Below are 25,436 nucleotides of genomic sequence, written 5' to 3'. Positions count from 1 at the left end.
CATGAAGCTGAACACCCATCCCTTTCAAGCATGAAGAAGAAACAGTGATCTTTAGGGGAGGGGTGGGGATCTCCAGGCCTCAAGGGCCGGTGTCCTGCAGGTTTAAATATCACCCTGGGTCAACAATTCAATCCAATTTTATTTGTACAGCACCAAATCACAACAATAGTCGCCCCAAGGCACTTTATAATGTAAGGTAGACCCTACAATAATACATACAGAGAAAAACCCAACAATCAGAGACCCCCTATGAGCAAGTCCCTTTTGACTTTGACAGTCAAAGGGAAGGAAAAACTCCCGTTTAACGGGAAGAAACCTCCAGCAGAACCAGGCTCAGGGAGGGGCGGGGCCATCTGCCGCGACCGGTTGGGGAGAGAGAAGACATGATAAAGACATGCTGTGAGTGAGAAAGGTGACTAAAAAAAAAAGAAAAAAGAAATACTCAGTGCATCATGGGAATCCCCCAGCAGCTTGCACATATTGCAGCATAACTGAGGGAGGACTCAGGGTCACCTGATCCAGCCCTCACTATATGCTTTAACAAAAAGGAAAGTTTTAACCCTAATCTTAAAAGTAGAGATAGTGTCTGTCTCCCGGATCCAAACTGGAAACTGGTTCCAAATAAGTGGGGCCTGAAAACTGAAGGCTCTGCCTCCCATTCTACTTTTAAATACTCTAGGAACAACAAGTACCACACACCTGAATCAAATGATTAGCTCATTACCAGTCATCTGACGAACTTCAAGACATGTTGAGGAGGTCATTTAGCCATTTAAATCAGCTGTGTTGAATCAAGGACACATCTAAAACCTGCAGGACACCAGCCCTTGAGGACTGGAGTTCCCCCACCCCTGCTTTATGGGAATGATGGGAAAGACTGGAAGAGGCCCTTATAGAGCTACTGCTTGGTTGGTCCATTCTGGGCCACTGTAGAGACATGGCAATGCATGATGGCTAAAAAAAAAAAAAGTAGAACGCAGGCATATTGGGGGAAAAAAAGGTAATTTCTGAAATTAAATGTGTAGAGAATTGTTTTAAAAAGCCTTGTAGTGGCCTCCCTCTGACCCATATACACAGGGCTGACTGGGTAATCAGGCACAGGTGGAAACAGCAGATGACTCTGCACTTCGGTTTGAACCAGTCCTCTATTTATCATCTCCAGTTGGTCCAAAATGCAGCTGCTCATCTGCTGACTGGTATGAAACGAAAGGAGGATGTAACCCGAGTGTTGTCCTCTTTATACTGGCTTCCTGTTACTTACAGGATCCAACATAAAATGTTACTTATTGTTTTTAAATCACTAAATGGCCGAGCCCCTTCTTACCCATCTGAGCTGCTATCTATTCATGCTCCAGAAAGCACCATGAGGTCTAGTTTAAAACTAATGTTATCCATTCAAGGTCTAAACTTAAATCTCACGGTGACAGAGACTTCTCTGTGGCAGGTCCCAGACTCTGGAATAGTCTGCCGCTAAATATCAGATCTGCACAAAAACGGGAACATGTTAAATCTCTACTGAAGACACATTTTTATGGACTGGCTTTTTGCACATGTTGACTCAAACTTTTTTTGTTGTTGTTGTTTTAACAGCCTCTGTCGTTTTTGTTCTTAGTTGTTTTTACTGTCTTTTTGTCTTATTCTCTTTCCTTTACATTTTATCTTTTTGACATTTTTAACTTAACAAAATAGTAAGTTAAAATTTGAGTTATTTGAAGCTGCCAGCAAATAAGAGTTTATTTCTATAATCTAAACTTAACCATACTGTAGTTGTCATGCATGGATGACAAAACGATCCAGTCATAATTTGTGTAATGGTTGAATGTCAGTTATGTAATAAACCCGAATCACTTCCGTGTGTCTCACAAAACCACTTTGGTGCTGACTGATCAATGTCAGATAAGTTTCTCTGAAAACCAACCTCTGAAGGAACGAAATGTTTGGGGTGAATCAAAAGCTGAAGATTTATGGAGCCAAGTGTTCATTCACACAGAGTCTAAGAGGGGAGGAGTGGTGACAGCTTGCCTTTTGACTTGGCGTCACTGCTGATGGACATTTTGCCAGAATCAACAGCAAATTTTCTAGTACGGCCATATGAGACATGGCTGCTTCTTATGTAATAGGCTTTCTTTAAGGACGTGGTTTCTGATTGGCCGTGTGGCCACAGGACAGCAGATCCTGCACATGATAAAGAGCAGTGCTTCTGAAACTGATTTAAATGTATTCAAATGAAACGTTCAAAGACGTGGATTTACTGGAACAGACTGTGTGCCTTGGAGCGTTTGCGTAACCTCTAAGAACATGAGCATCCATCAAAAGAAGACAGCGGCAGGTGGAGGGAACCTTAATATCAAGGCGCAAGTATGCAAAGAATTAAATGGATGAGGTGAGCACGAATTATCTGTCCGGCCTTCTTCACAAGTGCTTCACATTCCTCTCCTCGTCCTCTGCTCCCATAATGGCCAGTGCCTCACACATCAGCTGCTTACTTACATAACCAGGCCTCAGCTGTCTATCTCTGACATACAGTATTTACCTAAAATAACATGACTCCCCTGGTTGAGCATAAATACCAGGAAACAAGTAGCAAACAGTCATGTTCTAACTAAGTTTTTAAAAAATGGCTAGCTTTTGGACACATTTTATTTCTTTAAGAAAACTGTGCAAAGGAGTGTTTGTTCAGCTTTTCGGCACTCTGCACAGCTCGGGTCTGTTGAGTCCTTAACACAACGCCAGATTTCACTTCTCCGTCACACACCGGGTTGACTACCTTCACACATGTCGGGATGATGGAAGCCGTAACACTGGTCGCTGGATGCTGTTTAATTTCGGCCTCTCTGATCCATCGTGTTGCTCTCTGAAAACGCAGAACTGCTGACGTCTAATGATTGATATGTTTTGCAGTGCAATATAAAGAACTGGGCAGAACTCCCTATTCTGTCTCATGCTTCGAGTTATGCGAGGTATTTGGAAAAAGGAACTAAAATGTGTCCCCAGTGGATTCAGAGTGTGCAAGGGTATAAAGCCAAACTGAGGAAAAACACAGAAGATATGTCGTCAGAGAGAAAGCACGACAGATGGGTGAGAGTGCTTCAGGAGTTATTACCACGAGGAAGACATCGAGTTAATGCAACTCCGTAACTCACTTGGGTCTAAACTCTCATCCCACTATTAATGTCTCCTGGTGAGGGTTGTTGGTAATCCTCCCCTCTGTCACTGGCCTGCTCAGAAAGCATGCCTGGATAACCGCCGCGTAAATCACACCAAACAATTAGATGAGTCAGGGAGGTAAAGAAAACAACTGGAATCTGGAGTCTGATGAGGCCGTCGGTGGAAAACAAGTCTTATGGCACACATGCACATCGATAAATTTCACACTGGCACAAAAAAAACATATGCTCAAGCCAATCAGACTCACACCAAAGCCCACATGTAGGGTATGATACAACCTCGCTCATTCTTCTTTCTCGGGATGTCCAAAAACTGAGCACGCATGTGAAAATGTCTCATTTTAACGGTTTTATGAATGGCGGTGGACCGTGAGGACAAAGTTAGGGGACCGTATGAGTGCTGCAGTTTTGTTTATTTTGTCTTAAAAGAGCACATGTGATGTTTACGTGCCCTTTTGGGTGGGCCACACGTGTTTATTAGAGAGTGGGAGTGAAAGCGCACAAACGCAAGCGAGCACAAATGTGACATCAGCGCACTCGCTGACTTCCTCCTTCGCTTCACTACTGTCTCCTGCTGGAACCCGACTCCTTTTCTCTCGCGTGTAAACACAGTTATGTAATTGTACCGCTGCAGATGATAAATGGGCAGAGGTAACGATGGGAATCTCGCATCTGTCTACGTCAGCGCAGAGTGAGAAACCCCAGCCTCGTGCCTCTTTAAGCAATGTGTGTGTGTGTGAGAGAGAGAGGCAGAGTCAGGGGGAGAAGCAATGAAAGGATGAGAGATGGAGCAGCTGTCCGGGCCAAGGAGGACGACAAGGTGTGTGAACCACAGACAGAGATAGAAAAAAATTAATGAGGCTGAACGTTCGCACGACCAAATGAGTACAAGTGCACCCGACGTCAGTTTCGAGGCAGCGGGCCCAGAGGAGGGATTTTCCACGTTTTGCTTTTCCCCTCCTCTACTCCAGCGTTTGTGGTGTACCTTGCTTGTCTGTACATTCTGGACGTATCACACAATCCCTTGGATGAGCACTGGAGCTAAAAGATAGTTGGCTTCCAGCTGGGGTTGTTACACACACTCAGCATACAGTGGGGCAAAAAAGTATTTAGTCAGCCACCGATTGTGCAAGTTCCCCCACCTAAAATGATGACAGAGGTCAGTAATTTGCACCAGAGGTACACTTCAACTGTGAGAGACAGAATGTGAAAAATAAATCCATGAATCCACATGGTAGGATTTGTAAAGAATTTATTTGTAAATCAGGGTGGCAAATAAGTATTTGGTCAATAACAAAAATACAACTCAATACTTTGTAACATAACCTTTGTTGGCAATAACAGAGGTCAAACGTTTACTATAGGTCTTTACCAGGTTTGCACACACAGTAGCTGGTATTTTGGCCCATTCCTCCATGCAGATCTTCTCGAGAGCAGTGATGTTTTGGGGCTGTCGCCGAGCAACACGGACTTTCAACTCCCGCCACAGATTTTCTATGGGGTTGAGGTCTGGAGACTGGCTAGGCCACTCCAGGACTTTCAAATGCTTCTTACGGAGCCACTCCTTTGTTGCCCGGGCGGTGTGTCTTGGATCATTGTCATGTTGGAAGACCCAGCCTCGTTTCATCTTCAAAGTTCTCACTGATGGAAGGAGGTTTTGGCTCAAAATCTCACGATACATGGCCCCATTCATTCTGTCCTTAACACGGATCAGTCGTCCTGTCCCCTTGGCAGAAAAACAGCCCCATAGCATGATGTTTCCACCCCCATGCTTCACAGTAGGTATGGTGTTCTTGGGATGCAACTCAGTATTCTTCTTCCTCCAAACACGACGAGTTGAGTTTATACCAAAAAGTTCTACTTTGGTTTCATCTGACCACATGACATTCTCCCAATCCTCTGCTGTATCATCCATGTGCTCTCTGGCAAACTTCAGACGGGCCTGGACATGCACTGGCTTCAGCAGCGGAACACGTCTGGCACTGCGGGATTTGATTCCCTGCCGTTGTAGTGTGTTACTGATGGTGACCTTTGTTACTTTGGTCCCAGCTCTCTGCAGGTCATTCACCAGGTCCCCCCGTGTGGTTCTGGGATCTTTGCTCACCGTTCTCATGATCATTTTGACCCCACGGGATGAGATCTTGCGTGGAGCCCCAGATCGAGGGAGATTATCAGTGGTCTTGTATGTCTTCCATTTTCTGATGATTGCTCCCACAGTTGATTTTTTCACACCAAGCTGCTTGCCTATTGTAGATTCACTCTTCCCAGTCTGGTGCAGGTCTACAATACTTTTCCTGGTGTCCTTCGAAAGCTCTTTGGTCTTGGCCATGGCGGAGTTTGGAGTCTGACTGTTTGAGGCTGTGGACAGGTGTCTTTTATACAGATGATGAGTTCAAACAGGTGCCATTTATACAGGTAACGAGTGGGGGACAGAAAAGCTTCTTACAGAAGACGTTACAGGTCTGTGAGAGCCAGAGATTTTCCTTGTTTGAGGTGACCAAATACTTGTTTTCCACCCCAATTTACGAATAAATTCTTTACAAATCCTACCATGTGAATTCATGGATTTTTTTTTCACATTCTGTCTCTCACAGTTGAAGTGTACCTCTGGTGCAAATTACTGACCTCTGTCATCATTTTAAGTGGGGGAACTTGCACAATCGGTGGCTGACTAAATACTTTTTTGCCCCACTGTATCTCCGCCCTGCTGTCCAAGCCGCATAATCTTGGCGAAGGAAGATCTTTGCAAGAAGGAGAATGAGGAGTGACAGCTCTCTGTGAAGCAAAGGGATGACCTCTTTTACCAGCAGGGGTAACACAGCTGGTGTTGCTTTCACCATGTGAGTGTGTGTGTACACTAGCATGAACTACCACAAAGGCTATTTCATTTTCATTTCAAGTTAGTGAAGTCGTTAAGCTTTATAGGTGTGTAGCTGAGATCAAAGGTGGGAATGGTCTGACCAACAAGTACTCATAGGTAGGGATGGGTATCGTTTAGGTTTTATCCGACACCAGTACCAAACCGGTACTTTTGAAACGGTGCCGGTGCTTAAACGGTGCTCGAACCGGTGCTTAAAGAATGAAGAACACAAAATTGGTCCAAAAACCTCTCATGTTCAGCTGTTTTTTTGTAAAAAGATAACAATGTTAGCCTTTTCTGCAGCTATAAGGGATTTATGGTATCACTCTTGGCTGGAAGCAGTGCTTAATCAATGGAAAAAACACCAACTTTGTCCAAAAACCTCTCATGTTTAACTGTTTTCCACTTTTTCTTTGGTCATTTTAGCCTTTTTGGCCAGGGTGAAGGGAGCATCTGCCATCAAACAAGAAGACAGCCGCATGTAGCTATGATGATGTTTGCTAGTTCACCTTACATGCCTACTCAGCGTAAATTACACACGAACAACATTAAGCTACTCACGCAGAGAAGAACGGCTGCTGCTGCCATCATCATCCTCATCATTTCTGCTACACTGGCAGGGCTAGGGGCCAGGACTCTCCTCTTCGGGTTCTTGGGGGATGTTGCTAACTCCGGGTCCGATAACAGGCACCACACCCGCAGTAGATGTGCCCGGTGAGGTCTCGCAGCAAGCTATCAAATATGGTGCATTTCTCGGCTTTTAAAAAAACGCTATATGTCGCCAGGTGTTTCATCAGATTCGAGGAGTTATCTCCTTTGCACAGTATCAGCTTAAAGCACTTGTTGCTGCTGAGTTTGCATCTTTTGCTGTGAAGTACAGCCAGACTTTTGACCGCTTTGCCGTGGGTGGTTTTAATCTGTAGCTCTGCTCTAAAAGAACGTACGTAGCTGGGCCCGCCTACTACGCTTGCAAAGGTAAAATGATTGGCTGGAATCCAAAGTGTATGACATCTCAGGAAAAAAAAGCACCGAAATAAAGCACCGAAATTTGCGCTGCTTTTTGGTCTGGTTACTACTGTTTATGTCAGAACCGGTGCCATCATGGCACCGGATACCGGTACCCATCCCTACTCAAAGGTGTTATCGTGATCATGTGGGCTCTGGCATCCGATCCAGGTCTAACTATATGCTTTATCAAAAAGTTTTAAGTCTAATCTAAAGAGTAGAGATAGTGTCTGTCTTCCAAATCCAAAGTGGGATCTGGTTCCACAGAAGAGAGGCCTGAAAACTGAAGGCTCTGCCTCCCATTCTACTGCTAAATGTCCTAGAACTTCAAGTAAGCCCTTAGTCTGAGAGCAAAGTACTCGACTGGACTAAGATGGTAGTATGAGGACCTTATTATTCCTTGTATGTAAACTCACAACACCTGGTATTCCCAGGCAGTCTCCCATTCAAGTACAGATCAGACCTGCCCCTGCTTTTGAGATCATTCTTAGGGTTAGGAGAATGGCTTATGATCTTACTTTAACCCTAACCTTTTATCAAATAATGACCATGGGTTAGGGTTGTTGCAGTTAGTCATGAGCAAAAGGAATCAACTTGTGACCTAGCAAAAATTCGATTTTTTTCATTAAAATATTTGTTAACATGCTTTTCAGGATTTAAATATTGGGCTTTGCTTTTCTTCTTTTGAGAGGCAATCTAAGCATTTGTGCCCAGAACAAATGAGAAGCCTATGGTGCAGTTCTGTGAGGACTTTTACCTCCTAGGGCTCTGCAGCAGTCACGTGACTAAAAGCCAGGAATTGCAGCTAAGCATTCCCAGCAAGTAACAACAGAATTCAACTGACTGAGCTCAATAATCAGGGCCAATCTCCAACAAATAGTTCCTCTTGTGTTATTAAACCTTGCTGACTGGCTTCACACACGGACGTCTTCCCCCCTCAGAATAACACATGTGAAATTTCCTCACTGGAAGGACAGGGGAGGACCCTGAAACCAAGAATGCAAGGTGCAAGAGCAGCAATTTCCCCCCTCCGCCCGGCTGTCTTAACACGCCACACACAGAGGCCATCACGACGGCTGGAGCGTGATCCCTCTGAGCAGCACTGCAGTAACAGGAAGCAGAGACTGAATAAAATAAAGGATGTGACATAAATTAAAGCTGACTTGAAAATAAAATCAATATTTGGTACTCAGAATTTTTTCTTTTTCTTTCTTGTGCAACATATGTGGCCTTTGGTGTAGTGCCCATGAGCTGGACACGGGCACCACACAATGTATCGGAACATAATTCAAAATTCCATATTGTTATTTGTCCAGGTGTGTAGCAGCAGTCTGCAAGGACATTCAGAGGGGTTTATGGGGGGTGGTCTTGTTTCTAAGATAACACAAAAACACAATTAACCCCCCATGACACATGAGACGCACTTCCTGAGTCTCAGCTATACGGCTGCCAGCCAGCCAACACTAGTAAGGGGGTCTATTGTGAAAAGGTGTATTTACTTTGGCCTGAACTCACCATTTTGGCATGACCTCCCTACCTCCACACACACACACACACACACACACACTGGAGATTTTACAGATCTAATCTATTGCAAATTACCTCTGTCAATGAGCCTTCTACCCTGCTCCCTCCCATCTCCTCGCCAAGAAAGTAAATGTTATTTTGCTGAATTTCAATGGTGATTTTTTTTTGCATGTGCATGACCCCCCTCACCCACCCCTGTGCACATTCCTGGCAAAGTGCTGTAAAATAAACGGCGGGCCACTAAAATGTCAACGAGCTGAGACGGAGCGGGCGAAAGAGAAAACAAGCGGAGGCCAGCCAGAAAATGGGCAACTGGTAAAATGCAGATCGTTACAATTTGTTGTTACAGATGGCCACACTCTCAGCAGACCCCCGATGATTTTCACTGTGGGAGAGCAGAATTAAATAAAATTAAAATATATATCAATCGTGAAATACAAAAGGTAGTGCTGCTTTTGAATTGATCACTAAAACTGTTTTATGTTGATGTTTGCTAAGTTAAGGGTCGTCTTTCATTGTGATGAATAATAATAGAATAAGGAATTCAGTGAAGGGAGCTGGATGTCAACAGACTCAAGCATAATCAGCTGCTACATGGATGTGAGCTTTTTAGCGTCTTGCAGCTCAGTGTTTTGGTTTTGTGGAGGTCAGTTCTGGCATTTTAGTACTCTGATTAACCAAGCAGTCACAAGAAAGTTAAACACTAGTGAGGACAGATGATGATGGCAAATACTAAAACAGAAATCAAAAGAAGATATTAGCAAGGCTGCCAAAACCTCATCTGTACAGTAAATGAGATGATGGGGTATATCATGGTTACACTATCATGGTTTGGGAGAGAAGGAACTCAGTTACTGTTAGTAAAAGCAAGAAATTGAGGAAGTCAAGTAAGACAAAGGACTCGGAGTCGGAAACACTGGTGACTCTGCAGGTGTTTCTGCAAGAATTCCAAGAGAAAGAGGACGTCTGTACATCCAAGCCGGATAAACTCAACAGCCAAGTGATGCCCGAGGAGAACTCCAAAAAGAAGAAGAAGTCGCGATAATGGGTCTGTGACCCGGTGTTGATTATTGTTATTCATGGTTTTAGTTCTCTTGTTGGTTTTCTGTTCTTGTTATATTTGTTGTTTTTACCTTCTAGTTTCAGTCTGTGTTCCATGCTTCATCCCCAATCAGTCATGTCTCTATTTCTCAGTGTCAAGTCCGCATCTTTGTGTTTCCTGTTTTACTTTGATAGTCTCGTGTCCTGTGTACAGCATTTTCAGTTTTGCTTCCCCCTTTGCTTAATATCTGATTAGTCCCAGCTGTGTTTCCACCTGTTCCCAATCCTTTCGTTGTCCTGCCTGTGTATTGTAGTCCTCAGTCCTCCCTGTTTGTTGCGCCATCCTCCGCATTTCCTGTGTTTTCCTCAATGTTTTCTAGCCATGTTACGTAATGTCAAGTCTCTTCCCGTCATTCGCAGTTAAGTGCACGATTCTTAGTTCTCCTTCATCCTTTGTTTGTGGTCTTTCCAGCGTTCATGTACCTAGTGTTAGTGTGTATTTTCCAGCAATAAAGCTGCCACCTTTAGTTAAGTATTTTTTCTCAAGAGTCCTGCGTTTGGGTCCTACATCCTGCCTGCCACACAGCTGACCGTGACAGAAGAACTGGCTGCGTGACAGAAGAACTGGCTGCTTTGTTATATATACCAAAGTCATTTCCACAATATCAACAAAACAGCTAATTTTTATTATAAAAAGCACTGCAAAAAGGAAAGAAGATAAATATTTTAAATCAGGTCTCATATAAGATACATTTTATGACATTTAACATTTGATGTCAACATATTATAACACACTAATGCAGTTCCCGCTGTCATTGTCAAACAGTGATCTATGATGTTTGGCTGTCTTAGAGCATGCTAGTATCTGCACAGGTAGAAATAATTACGAAAACATACAGAGATTCCTTCTTTTTAGTAGTTTGTTATAAAGATACTAAACTACTAAAGATTAAAACATTTTACAAAAATCAAACATAATTGAAATCATGGTTACTGTTGCTATGCATCTGTCTATATAAATGCAAATGAAAAACTCTGAAAATAACTCTGAAATATATAACTGTCAGTTTCCTAAAGGTCAGTTGTCAATGGATGAACTATTTCTATGCACTAAAAGTCAGGGATCATAAAAACACACATATATGCAGAAGTCATGGAATAAAGTTCCTGAATTTGTTTAGGACTTTGCAGAAACACTGTTGGCTCACTGCCTACTTTTATGTAACTTCATTTATAGGTCTGAACCAACATGTTAATGTCACAAATGGTTTAAAAAGCATTCATTCAAATATTCAGTCTGTGTTTAAAACCAAGCATTACATGTTATAATATACTGGCACATGTTTCCCTTCTCCTTCCACCTGACAGTTGTCAAAAACTCCATAAAAAAGTCCATATAAAAACATTTTAGTGTGTTATGAGATTTTAATACACAAGTAGCTTAACACTGGCTATCCTCTAACTCCAACTAGACAATAAATGTAAGCAGATAACCAGTAGAGTACCTCACTGCTTGTTTCTTCTTCTATCTGTCATGGTCTCCTGCTCCTCCTGGCAAACTCACCCATTTCTATCTCCTTCTCTGCTCCTTCCCATTTCTAACTGTGTGTGTGTGCGTCTGTAAGTTGGCTCATGTGTTTCAGGAGCAAAGCTCACCTTGATCCCTTCGTTTTAGTCTCACACCTGTAAAGCATTGAGAAAGCTGTGATTTTTTTTGGACTTATTTTTTGGCTCTCTGTGTAGATGCTCACTGCTGAGAAGAAAAGGAAATTGTCTGAGTGAGAGAGAAGTCAGCAAACAGGAGAGAAGCTGGAAGTAGTATTTTAAAGGAACAGAGCCACCAAGAGGAGATCACTCGTCTGCCCTCCCTGCCACACCACACCCCAGAGATCCACTGCGGTTGTGTTGTGATGCTAACAGTTTAAGTGTAGGCCTTGTTTTTGTAGTCTTTTTGTCAGACAGGCATTTATGAAGATTTGGTCCCATGAAATGCACCAGACTTTGGATTGCTGCTTCATTCCTGCCTTCACGTAGTTTGCTCGCAGTCGGAGTCCTCTGGCTTTAACATGGAAACATAATGACTACCAAAAACAAAAATATCCAAATGGATAAGTAAAAAAAAACCAAGCTGCATTTCCTGCTTGGGTTACGGTGACAAGCAAGCTTTTGCTTCAAGTTATCAGTGTGCTGCAGATTTGCAATAAAGTGGTCATCCACATCGTCCTCAAACCATTATGAGATGCAGCTGAACCTTTTGTTTTACTCAGGACTGCAGATTAAAGCACAGAATGCCACCTATTTGTAGTTGTCTGTGCTTTGCAGCATTTAATCAAATATTTGCACTGCAGAAGTTGTGAATACACACAAAGGCGGATGGACATCACTCCGAGTCTTAATCTGGCGTATGTGCACGTTTACATAAGTGCATCTACATCTGTATTTATGCATGTTTTTTGTTTTTTTTCTTCTTCAAGTGAGGAAGGAGGTGAGGCAACAGGCAAACAGCTGGTCACAGTTTAACAACCTCCGTGTTTGGAGCATGCTCCCACGTCACATGTCAGCTGGAGTTATCACCACGTGAATACACCAGCTTCAGCCTGTTGGAAGGAAGTGAGATGTTAGCAGTAAGAAAAGCAGACTGAGAGAGTCAAGGGTAAAAAAACAGAAAGGGTACAGCAAATATGCATTTCAAAATTGTGATAAAAACAAAAGAACAGGAGATGGTGACGTATAAAGCGCCATCGATCTGCAGACTTGGACAGCAAATGGTAAACAAAAGGCATGAAGAGAGCAGATCATGATTGTTCTCCGTAGAAGCAGGAATGAGCAATGAGCTTTATCATAAAAGGCAAATGGTAAGAGGCTTCAAGCCTAATTTCAAGCTCCCCTCCTCTCAGCTTCACTGAAACCCAAGCCCAGGCCGCTCATATGAAAACACTCTATCTGTGGGCTTGGAACGCACTTTGACGTCAAGAGGGTTTTCCTGTGAGGCCACGGGGACCCTTCTCAACAGCGTCTGCCCACGTAAGCAGAGGTAAGAAAGCCAGATCTCCTCTCGACCAGTTGTCAAATTACTGTCACAATGTCGACCCTCCGTGTGTATGCTGCTCATCAGGGACCATGCAATCACCTCTTTACTCCTGTAAGCCTGTGTGGAAGCTGCACGCCCACATGGCACCGTGTTCCTGCACTGCACTTGCAAGAACTCTTTCTTTCCTGCTCTTTGCATATTTAGGTGTGGTGTTTGCAGCTAAATTGGAAGTTCCTGTGTTTCTTGTTCAGATATTAATTGTTAACACATTTACAGGAGGTGCTTAAGGTCAGCCTGAAATTCTTCTTCTCTCTTCTTTTGTTTTCTTTTTATTGCTTTTTTTCCCCAAAAAAATAATGACACATACCAAGCTTTTCTTTCTGATTGGTCACTGGCTAGGCTAAAAACATGGTGGTCGCTACGGTGGTCCTAAAAGGTCAAACATGGTGTTGGTGTTTGCTGCAAAAACAAACAAAACACAATGGACACTAATTAAAATACTACATACAATATAATACAGTGAACCAAAATTTGATTATACTTTGATAAATCCATACATCAAGTAAGATCATGGTGGCCTGTAGAGGTCAAACGCATTGCAACATAAGAAAGCAACTCCATAAAAGAAAAGGGCTGCACATAAAAGCTCACAAAACACAACTGGAGTGTTTCTGGGAAACAATGACGTGACGGAACAGCTGCAGAAGTGACAAGCTAACAGTAAACAGCTAACAGTATTACGTGAATCACAACACTGATGAATCCTTCACTTCTCAGTGCAATCCTTCACATGTTCAGGTTTCTGTCACTTTCTCCCCCCAAAGAACTTTGCCGTGTTTGCCGTACGTGTTTGACCTGTACGGGCCACCCTAGGTCGCTCTTAGGCTACGTCCACACGTACCCGGGTATTTTTGAAAATGCAGATTTTTCTATGCGTTTGCACCTTTCGTCCACATGTAAACTGCGTTTTTGGTCACTGAAAACGGAGATTTTTAAAAACTCCGGCCAGAGTGGATATTTTTGAAAACTCCGTTTTTGCATTTACGTGTGGACGAGAAAAACGCAGAAAACGCAGAAAACGCAGCGTCAAAGGTGTGCACCTTTTTTGACGTCACACTGTGCGCCATGTTATTGTTTCGGTGAAATGAATTTCTACAATACTGTTACTGTTAATTCTACTCTCTGCAGTGTTTAAATGCTTACATATACACACAGTTACTGTCCCCCCACACATACTACTCGGTTCTTCTTCTATGCCCCATCTTTGTTTACTATTTCCCACCGAGGCTTCTAGACTTCTGATTGGCCAACATTTCTACACGGTTAGGAATATATCGCCACCTGTTGCTTTGGCATGTTCCTAGCAGTGTTTTCCTTCATTTCTGCATTTAAGTGTGGACGGGATTATTTTTTAAAACGAAAACGGAAAATCTCCGTTTTCAAAAATACCCGTGTACATGTGGACGTAGCCTTAGTGGATGCATCAATATATCAAAGTATAATATCATTTTGTTGACTGTAAAACATTCAACGTCAGAGTCCACAGAATGCATTCATATGAGGAGCAAGTGCAGCGCTCCCATAAACTTGGTTTCACATAGAATTCTATGGGAAAGCAGCTCTGACTTTCCTCGATCCATGCCCTCAGTAAACACTTTCCTGATGAGCTTGTGGTCTTAATTGCTAGCTTTAAGTCTTTTTTGCAAGCAACATGATGTTTACTTTGTAAATTATGGCCCCCAGAAGGATAACAGTACATAGTCCATGCTTCAAGGTGGACTGACCTTGTGATTAACAAGTTTTCAAAGTCGGCTCCACTGCGCTCGTGATGCCCGAGTTCAAAAATCTCAAGGCTTCAAAAACAGGAGTTCACAAACCAATCAGTGACGTCACAGTGTCTGCAGCCATCATTTTTATACAGTCCTGTGTTTTGAAACTTGTCTCATAAAGGTCAAACAAGCAGTGCAGGTAACACCTGTTGAAACACAACCTCTGTGCAATGAGCAACAGCATCAGGAAAACAACAACAGTACTTTGCCCACTTTTCTCTGCTTAATTCAGTCTTTTTCCACACGTGTGCTGGTCCACTGTGCTTAAACTGGGAGGGCCAGCTTCACTCTGTAATCATCCCTTCTCCCGCCTCCGAGACAGCTGGGTAACCAGGTGAGTCTCACAGCTTTCAAGCTAATGACATCCCCCAGCTGACTGCTGTCGACGGAGGGTAAAGGGGCTTAAGGCCAACCGCAAAGAGGATTAGGAACAGGACTGGGAATGGGTTTTCTGGGCAGCTCTTGACATTGTTAGACAATAAAAGCTGCCCTTTGTACAAGAATCAGGCAATAATTCCGCAAATGGGGCTTTCGGCCAGTTTCATGGCGATGTAATCAGTGATCTCGAGGTGTTTTCAGGCCAGAAAGATGTGAAACCAGGTGCACTTTATGGAAACAACATAGTGAGGCGACTGACACCGAAAACCACACATTTAAACGTCAATATACGAGTAAATCCAGGCTCCCGCCATGCACTTTCACATATGGATGGAGGAACAGCTAATAAACATCTGTGCATGCCCCAGAGGGTGTAGAAATGCTAACCACACACTGACAGAGCCTGCAGGTGGAGCACAATGCAGGAAATTTCTCACTGCCAATAAAGTTCTGAATCTCCTCCGGGAGACTAAATGTTCCCTGCTAGACCTGGCCAGTGTACCACGCACAGCACGAACAAACACTGCAATCATTCCCAGTGGAGTCATGATTTGTAATTAGATCTGTACAGGTGTTACGCAAGTGTGGTGAACTGTGGATTCGCTCTGCTTAGGTGGATCGTGTTCCTGATACAATATGTTCCATCGACGTATCGCACACGCAGGATTAAGAGCAAAATGTACCATAAACATATTTAACTTCATGGCAGAATCGACAGCTTTGGGCAGCGGCACTCACAGGAAATTCTACTGTATCTCTGCAATTTAGTCAGGAACCCAGCAGTGGAAATTCAGATTTTTTTTCATGTAGCTTTTATTGCAGACACTTTTAAGGGCTGCCTAGCCTGGATAGCCTGGATATCTTGACATTCACATGGTCCACCTTAGCCCCCCTTCCTCTTCTGCATACACTCTTGTCTTTCTATGTCCATTTCTTGGGACAAAAGCTAGGGCACATTGGACAGAGGGCTCATTCACTACCATCGCATGACCTCTCCTCTTTTTCTCTACTTTATACTCCATGGGTGATTACAACCAGCCATGTACAGTTCTTCAATTCTGGCATGTGTAGGTATTTGTACAGAGAGGTGATAATTCAGTTGGTATCAGAGCTAGAAGAGCGGTGTTTGTCTATTCTTACATAGCTGATTCTTTTGAATCGATTATATCCCCTGAAATCTAATGCTGGTTACAAGGGAGCCCAAAAGTCCCCCAAAACTTTGTCTGAACTACTGGTTGTTAATTTTTATTTGTTTTTGTTTTTTTACTTTAGGGGGCTTACCAGTGTGTCAAAATTATTAATAAACACTGTTAAATCTTTGTTTTACACCAACAGATGTAAAGACAGACTTGTGTGTGGCTCTAATTCAAAGTTTTTCTTTGGATTGACCCACAAAACACTTAACTGACTTTTTGGTTCTCGGTCTGTCTGTACATGCTATTAGCTGCAAACATATTTCAGCACAGTGTGCAGCGTGTCCTTAAAACATCTGAGGAAACAAAACAGGTTGAGGACAAAAGAAGTGACAGGTCTATAAACCTATTGATTATGTCCTCAACAGTAAAAATATCCACCTGACACAGGACCTGAGAGATGCATCTGACCCCTCTGCTGATCATCTACTGTTCACCGAAGCCTCATCAGAAATGGTCTCAGTGCAATAACTGTCAAGAAGACATTCTTCAGGGAGGGAAACAGGGAGAAAAAGCTGAAGTATGACAAATTACACAAGAACTAGACTGAAAATAAGTGGCGACAGCTGTGATGGAATGGTTCAAATCAGGTCAGGAGAGTGGTGCAACAGTGGATGTCTACAACCATCTATAAAACACACTGGAGGCTCTGTCACAGTTTGGAGCTGCAAGTCAACGATCTCGTCTAAGATGATGGAATTATGAAAGCAGAAAAACACCATCCACATTTGATCCACTGTGAAACCATCTGATTGACAACAGCTTCATTTATCAGCACAACAATGATCCTAAACCTACTGCCAGTGCAGTAAAAGCATATCTGTAGAGAAAAACACACAATGGTCGTATCCAAATTCATGGGCTGCATCCTCCTGAAGACCCGGCCTTCGCGGTCTACATGGGCCGGGTCCTCAGAAGGTCGGGTAGGCCGGAAGTAAACGGCTGGGGAAATTGGACGGTCCAGCCTTCTGATTAGCGTCACCGCTGTCTCGGTGGAGTTTAATAAACTCAGCCGTCTGCTCCTTGCTATCTAAAATATAACAAGACACTGGCGTAAATTCTCGACCGTTTCATACTTTTGTTTAATCAGTTTTCTGTTTGATGTTTATTCAGCTGTGTAAAAACCAAGGAGGAACCCACCCGGGGGATTAATAAAGTTTTATTTTATCTAATCTAATCTAATAACTTTAATCTCAGCCAAACCGATTTACTCACGAACAAATAAAACACTGAAAAAAGCCCAACAATAACATTTTTAGGTTGTCTAAGTGACTTATACATTACGTTTAACCCGAGTAGCGAAAGTCAGCGGTGATCTGAAAATGATGTGCCGGGAGTTGTGCCGTTCTCGGCGGCTCCCGACTAGCTATCGAGCTGGTGGGTAGCAGACGTCTCTGAAAATGTCGAAGCACTTTTGCAAATATGCGATATCTTGATAAACCGAGCAGATATTTGATGTTTACACAGCTACTTTCTCGCCTGAAAATATGTTAAAAGTTTATTTTGTGACCCAGAAAGATTAGTAAGAGTAATTTTAAAACTTAGTAGCGGCCGCCATTGTTGGAAACTGGAGTTTGGCTGGGCCACGCTATGAATTCTGGGATAGGGTGGGCCGAGAAGGACACACCCGACCCATTCTTCAAATTCGGGGAAAAGGAGGACACATTTGTCGGCTGCATTCGGAGGAGTCTACGAATTTGGACAGCCTTCGGCGCGTCGCTGTGACGTAATCGGTCTACAAATGCGGCCTCAAGAAAGCTGCCTAGGAGAGTTCAGGTTGTTTCGAAGAATAAAGATGGTCAAACCAAATATTGACTTGCAAGCTCATTAAAATTGTACACACTCAGTTTTTCCCTTATATAATGTATTTCCATGTATGTTCGCACACATATGAGTAAATAATTACACCTATCTCCCATTTCCCTAGAAAAATATAAAGAAATGAGGGGTGAAGCAAGACCATTTTCCAGACATTATTCCCCCCATAAGGGTTTAAGGCAGGTTTAGGACCAGTTACAGTCATCAAGGAAAATATGAAGGGTTAATTTAATAAAACTAAAACTACCAGGATGTTTGCTTTGCAATATATTTTTTTAATCCTTTTTCTTCACACTTTGATCTTACACCGACTTCACTCTGACATTTGCCTCCATCCAAGCAGAAGGTGCAGGAGCCTGCAGCTACCTGCTGATGAATCCAGTGGTGTAACCTCACAAGAGCAATCAGTCCTGCTCTGGAGTGCAGGCAGGACTGAATTCATCATCTTAGTGTCCTCTACATCAGCCAAACACTCACTCTCAGTCCTCTGTGTTTAGCTTAATTGAAGATTTTCAAACCTCATGGACATTTTCAAATATGGACACAGTAAGCGAGATGTTAGTTCCTTAACTTACTTTGGCATAAACAGTAAGAGCCTGCCAGAGCAAACACTCCATGTGGAATTTCAGTGCTCCACACACAAAGAGTGAAACCATACTGCCCCCTAGAGACAGAGAGACAAACTGTTGGACGGGTATTTTGCAGTTGCATAAAAAAGGCACAGTAAATCCCTTTTAGGCTTCTGCTGACTTTGGACTTTTTGTGCGTTTAAAGCGAGACACTTTAGTTTACTCTCACAATTGCTCAAGAAGCAACGGAGATTTCTTTACAACACAAAACTTTAACCCAACGTATGAATGCATGGAAAAAAACATCAGTTAATCTAATACAGATTAATTCTTTTCATCATTCTGACTCAAGTTTTACCTCGTGGACACTCACAACATCCTCTCTCAAGCTGGGAAAACCCTGGAAAGGATCAAGCGCTGCATTTTGATGACCTACAACTGCTGTCATGTTTTACAAGAAGTGCTACATTAAGAGGCTCCTTGCTTTCAAGGAGACTTTGGAATCATGTTAGATTCCAGTTTATTATCAACCTATTTTGTTTCACTGCCTTCACAAAGCAGTGAGTATTTTGTTATCCCTTCTCTTAACTGTGATGTCTATTTAAACCTTTTTAAAATGTTAATGCAGTCAGTGTCTGGAGTATTATTCTGTCTGTGCAAATTAGCATCTCTGTGAGGGATGTGGCGGTTTCCAGTGTTAAGGCCACGACAAAGCAACCGCCAGACTGAGGTTTACAATGCTTAGACGTGCTAATTAACTGAGTTGAAGTTGCCTGCTCAACGTCACACCATTCAGCCACATGTGGATGGCAGCTTACTGACACATCGGGACTTTTTTTTTTCAAGTTTATACATCCTTTGTTATATTGAGCCAGGCCCTGCTAACCTATTAAGAACTAATTTTGCCTTGACGTCAATGCATTACATTTGATTTAGAGATGAGGTGATAGAAAAAGTCTGTGTTTAAGCTAACGGTGCAGCTTAATAGTTTTCCATATATTTGTCAAAGCATGACACTAAGTAGATGTGTCTAGGCTAATACCGGACATGAAAGATAGTAGAAACTAGGCCTTAGTTGATATCAAGCAGTGATGTCTATATATCTCAGATTTACCTGGCTTAAATTTGACTTTCCGACTTAAAGAAACATGAATAACCAATGGGAATCATGCTGTTCTACTTTTGAAATATCAAAAAGGAGCCTGCGCAGAGCAGGGGATTAAATTATTTTAGCATAAAGATATGAATCGAGAGTTAGGCAGATGTATCTATTGGCTGATCTTGTCAGCTGATACTGGCCTTTCACAGGGGTATGAGTATCAGCATGTATGTTGACACTCATGTACCTTTGTTTTTGTAAAGGTAACGCAAGAAAATTATTTGGAAATGTCATTAAATCTTCTTTCCAATCAGGATAGCCTGACATGCTTATTTTGCTAATATTTTTTATCACAGCATGCCTGATGAGGTGTTTATGAGTGGGTTTATCCTACAAGGCAGTGAGTCAGCTGCTTTCAGAGACTGTTTTCATTGTAATACCTACATATAATGACTACCTAGAATGCCTCGGTATATTCCCTCCACATTACAATAATTAAAAACACTCAAACTAATGCTGAAACTAATAAAAATGAAACTAAAATGAAGCACTTTCCCAAAATAAAAACTAAACTGAAATGAGAAAGCCCACTCTGGAAACTAGCTGATATTACAGTTTTTGCCCGTTGCTTGAACACTATAAACCCATGCTCAGACTAAAGTAACACAACGTGAAGCTTTTGTTACCATACCTCAAACACATGTACCCATACCTTAAACAAAAGCGCTGCTTTGCACCCCAGTACCAATTATGCAACACTCCTACTCCTTTATGCAACACACCTACCCCTTTATGCAACACACATGGTCCTGCATGCTACACTCTATTTCATACATAAGACACTTCGCTCACAAAATGAAATCTCAGGGTGCCATTCGGAAAACACATGTATCCAAAATACAAAACACATCGGATAATTGCAACCACTCAAATACACACCTGAAGGCACGTACTTGCAAAACCGAACACCAATTAGCCAACTACAAAAAGCCCTCAGCGTAGCCATTTCAAGAACTTTGCAAGCATGGATGGAGGGAGAGCAAGAGGAAGAGGAAGAGGTAGAGGAGGAGGAGGAAGAGGAGGAGAAGGCCGAAGAGGCCATGAACGGACCCATATTTCTGATGAAATAAGAGCAACTTTGGTGGACCATGTCATCAACCATGGCCTGACTATGAGGGAAGCTGGGCAGAGAGTCCACCCACATCTAAGCCGCTTCACAGTGGCATCTGTAATACGAACATTCCGACTAGAAAACAGGTATGTCTTCACCTCCATACCTTCTGCTCTACTCAGATGGTTTCATAGCACTGTTCTACAGTATATCACATTACCATATCAAGTGTACGGGGTGCTAATGCTCCTTTTGCAGCCAAAGTGGCTGATTCCTCATATTGAAGTACAGTGTTGTACAGTGGATGACACAGTACGTACAGTAAAGTACTGTAAGAAAAATAAGCAAACCGATGACAATATGTGGTTGTATTCCTCCAGAATGACCCGAAGACCTTCTGGGGGAGGACGGCAACGCCTGTTCACACAACAGCAGGAACTTGCCGTTGTGGACCTAGTGAGGGCAGACAATGCCATCCGTCTCCACCAGCTACGACGGAAAATACTTGCAGACAGGCGAGTGTTCAGCAACATAAACCATGTGAGCATCACCACCATCAGACGCATCTTGGGTAAACTCAGCATCACCATGAAGCAGCTCTACAGAGTCCCATTCGAGAGGAACAGTGACAGGGTATATATCTTTCTACGTAGCACTCATAATTCTTATTCTCATGTATATATCTCATGTATATCTCATGCACATATCTATCTTTCTTTCTACATAGCACTTTAATTCTTATTGTCTGCACTGAAGCACCGCAGCAATTTCCTAATGTTGTAAACCTCAACATCTGGCAATAAACCCATTCTGATTCTGATTCTGACTTCGAGCTGAATATGTACGGGTACGTGTAACTGTCCCTTACATTTACAATAGAGTATTGGTGAAGTCCAGTAGCAGCTGAATATGTACCATATCAGTACCACATGGATCTATTCTGAGAGCTACACAGGTACCTGTGTGATGGGGTGAGGGTGCCGTATGTGTAGCACTGTAGTACAGTGACATGTTCCCCTTTTTTTCAGAGAATCTCGGCCATGGATGGAGCTGCACAGCCTCATGAATACATTTTCATTGATGAAGCTGGATTCGACCTGAGCAAAACAAGACGACGGGGTCGTAATGTAATTGGCCAAAGGGCAATTGTGCACGTCCCAGGGCAGCGCGGGGGAAACATCACATTATGTGCCGCCATAAGCCTTCGAGGGCTTCTGCACCATCATGCAATACTAGGTCCATACAATAGCCAACACATACTCACATTTCTAGATGCTCTCCATAACATAGTTGTACAGAATAGAGCAGATCAGCCCAGGTTTGTGGTGATATGGGATCATGTCAGTTTCCATCGGGCTGCTCTGGTCCAGGCCTGGTTCTCCAACCACAATCAATTTGAAGTGGTATACTTGCCCCCTTACTCACCATTTTTAAACCCTATTGAGGATTTTTTTAGGCTTGGAGATGACGTGTATATGACCACCAACTACATGCCTGCATGCCTCTTCTGCAGGCAATGGAACAGGCCTGCGGCGACATTCAGGTGACAGCAATCCATGGATGGTTTCGACATGCAAGAGGATATTTTCCCCGGTGCCTAGCGGGAGAAGACATTGCTTGCGATGTTGATGAGGTCCTGTGGCCAGACCCCAACAGACGGCGGGATCCATGAGCCCACTTATGCACAATTGTCATGGTTTTTTGTGTTTACAGTATAGTGTTTTTTCTATTGCAGTATTATTGTGTTGTGGTTGTTTGTTTTTTTTTGCTTTATCTGAATTCATGGTACTGCGATGTACACTATTGAGTAGGTCTATTTGCGTTTTTGGTTGTTTGGAAATGTGTCTCCTGTAAATGTGCCTTCTGAATACACAATGGAAATCAAGGACTGCAGTGTTTTATGTAAAGAAGACTAGTGTGTTCCCCCTGATCTGTAAGTGTTTGCATATGATGCAAGTATGTGTCATTTTGTCAACAGAGTTACATTTTGACAGAGGAATGTTAGGTTTTGACAGCAGAGTTTAGGTTTTGGGAGTGGAGTTTCATTTTGGCACAGATGTGTATGGTATATTTCCCAGTGTTGTGTCGTGTTTACTTGTGTTTAGAGTTTTGGCACAATGAGCGACGTTTTGCCAAATGTGTTCAAGCAACGGGCAAAAACTGTAAACTAAATGACAAAGACGTCAAACTGAAATGAAAACTAAAACTACTCAGAAAAACTAGCTCTGCGCTGTTTGCAGCACATGCATCTTGCAGTAGCATCTTAAGGGTCAGTTGCTAAAGCCTCCGTCACACAGGTCTAGAGACTGGTTTGTAACCCCTGGGCAACCTTGGGTCACTAGTGAAAATGTCTTTACTCAGGCTTGTTTGCAAGTGTTTGCTAGAGATGGCTGGCTGTTGCCAGGTGAAATCAATTAGTAGCAAAAATCTTTTTTTCTCATTGCTTTGACGACGAGCAGATTAGCCAGTCACCTGTCTTGCATGGAAGACATCATCTTGTCTGCGAACACCTGCCATTTAGTACCCAAGCTGAAAAAGTGCAACACAAACCCGAAACAGAGATCAATGGCCTTCCATTTTCCTGTTTGGGGAATAGTCATTTTTCCCTCATGACCAGTGGTTTCCAACTAGTCACTGAGTGTTCTCTAGGACTCTGTGAGTGGGCCTTGGCATGTTTAGGAAATTCTTTGCTTAAAAGTTCATATGCAATGCCCTTGCTGTTTCAGTTACAATATATCTCTAACATAATGTGACTATTTACCATAACGTAAAATGATTTGGTCGAAAAAACTGGTCAGGTGTGCAGAAAGCGGTGAGCTGAAGGAAGTTTTCTAAATATACCCAATGCAAACATGTAGCTCATTTCAAATTGACTGACTGACTAGAGCGACACACTGTTTACCACTTGGCACTACCACAGTAACCACTATTAGCTACTATGAAAGTTCAAAACATGTTTTTATACCCCCAATAAATGGTTCTTCACGGATGCCGCACATACTCAGCTCCGTGCAAAAGTCTAAATTGTTTCAGTTCGCACTTGACGCCGGCAGGCAATATAAGACATAAATGCATAAAACCTTTTATAGCTGACCATTAGTTGGAAAGATGTTGGCAGTAATAAAGAATGTTTCATTTTACTGCAAATTAATGGAGCACTCCACTTTTCAAGCAGCTTGTTGCCTCTTCAGAGCCTTTTGATTTTGGACTGAAGAAATCTTGCAAAGATTGTTTTATGCTTTTTCTTATGAGAAGGCGTGAAATAAGTGTTGGCATCAGTGAGCTCGAGATGGGAGAACAACCATAGAGGCTATCACTGCTGAAAGGTCACAGTGTAGTCACTTGCAGTAGTGGAAAAGAAAGATTTATGGTAATTTTCCTGGAGAGTCAGAAATTAAAGTCATCATGGGAATACATCCAAAACTGCAGGCCCAAAGTCCATCCAAGCCCAAAGTCTCCATTTGAAGTTGATGCTGCAGTGACAAGAGCACTTTCTCTTTCTAATCTGTCACTCTCACCTGTCTTCAGCTTGTTGGAGAGTCACAACTGGATCGTATCTCTTACCCAGTGGTCTGTCAGTCCCTCCAGATTTCTTATTCCACCTTTTCTCCCCCTCTCTTCCCACGGGATGAGTGGGCAGGACGTGATTGTTAAAAGTCATAACAATCTGGTGGAAACGAGTCAGACATGGGAGCAAGCTGAGCAGCCCTGCTGCTTCGCCCACCTTTTGATGACTTTACAATGTGACAAAACCACTCATGTATGTTTTACTGAAGGGAACCTCTGTGCCAGCAGGCCAAGAAGTGCACGAAGACAAAGTGAGACGAGAAGGAAGAAATAATAATAATTTGGACAGAGGTTGTAAAATAGTTGTGCTGAGTTTGCATCTCAAGTTCAAATGCAAATTCACACTCGGAGAAAGAGGCAAAGGATCCAGGAAGCCTAAGAACACGTCAAACTTCCTTCCTTGACTCACTGATGAGCTCAGCAGGCAACAAAAACCTCTAGAGCTTTTAGATCATCTACCCAGCTCTCTTTCTATATTCAGTACAGTCCCTTTCATACATGTACCGCACTTAAATCTTTTTAGCATCACAACAACACAAACACAAACATAAGCTAGTCTTTAAGTGCATTGGATTGGATACATCTGATTGTGTGGGAATAGCTTGTAAATGTGCCAAGATTATCTGAAGGTGTATGCAAACATCTTGTACATGCACGATTTGCTTAACTTGTTCAAGTAAGCTTGTCATTTGTAAGTTACACTATTTTACTGCACTGCACATTAACACAGAAAACATGCAAATGTTTGTGCATATATCTTTTACTGTTTGCTAACAATGCAAAGTAAAGCGATGAGATTGTCTTGTTTTGTGTCTATTTTGGTCTTAACGATATTAATAGACAAAATAATTGGATAGCAGCAGATTCAAACCTAATACATATATATAATAGGTCATCTAACTAGTCGAAACACAAGTCCGCAAGTCCACCCAAGTTTGGTGGCACTAAACTAAACATACCCTGCTTTACCTTCCCTTTCTACTGTAATGGGGTTTCTGATTTATTCAGTTAGACTTGAAACTAGTTATTGAAACTTTAAACTCATCAAAATCCTTCTAGTAATATCTTTGGTTGTTAGCAGATTGCCACAGTTGCCTAAAGTTTATCATGTTAGTCTGCAAATACGAGCTAACTACCGGCCCAGCAGGACTAATGCTAGAAAAAGGATGACACCTTCAGAGTTAAAGTTCTTTCAAAAGGTGCAGCTTTTACTTTGAAAGTAAACCTTCCCCATGTTGCTA

Source organism: Aulonocara sp. 'chitande type north' Nkhata Bay, linkage group LG23 (assembly GCF_057382095.1).
Source record: "Aulonocara sp. 'chitande type north' Nkhata Bay isolate Kocher_YH1m ecotype deep benthic linkage group LG23, A_spYH_male_GT1.1, whole genome shotgun sequence".
In the NCBI taxonomy this organism is placed as follows: Eukaryota; Metazoa; Chordata; class Actinopteri; order Cichliformes; family Cichlidae; genus Aulonocara; species Aulonocara sp. 'chitande type north' Nkhata Bay.
This window is presented reverse-complemented; position numbering follows the sequence as displayed.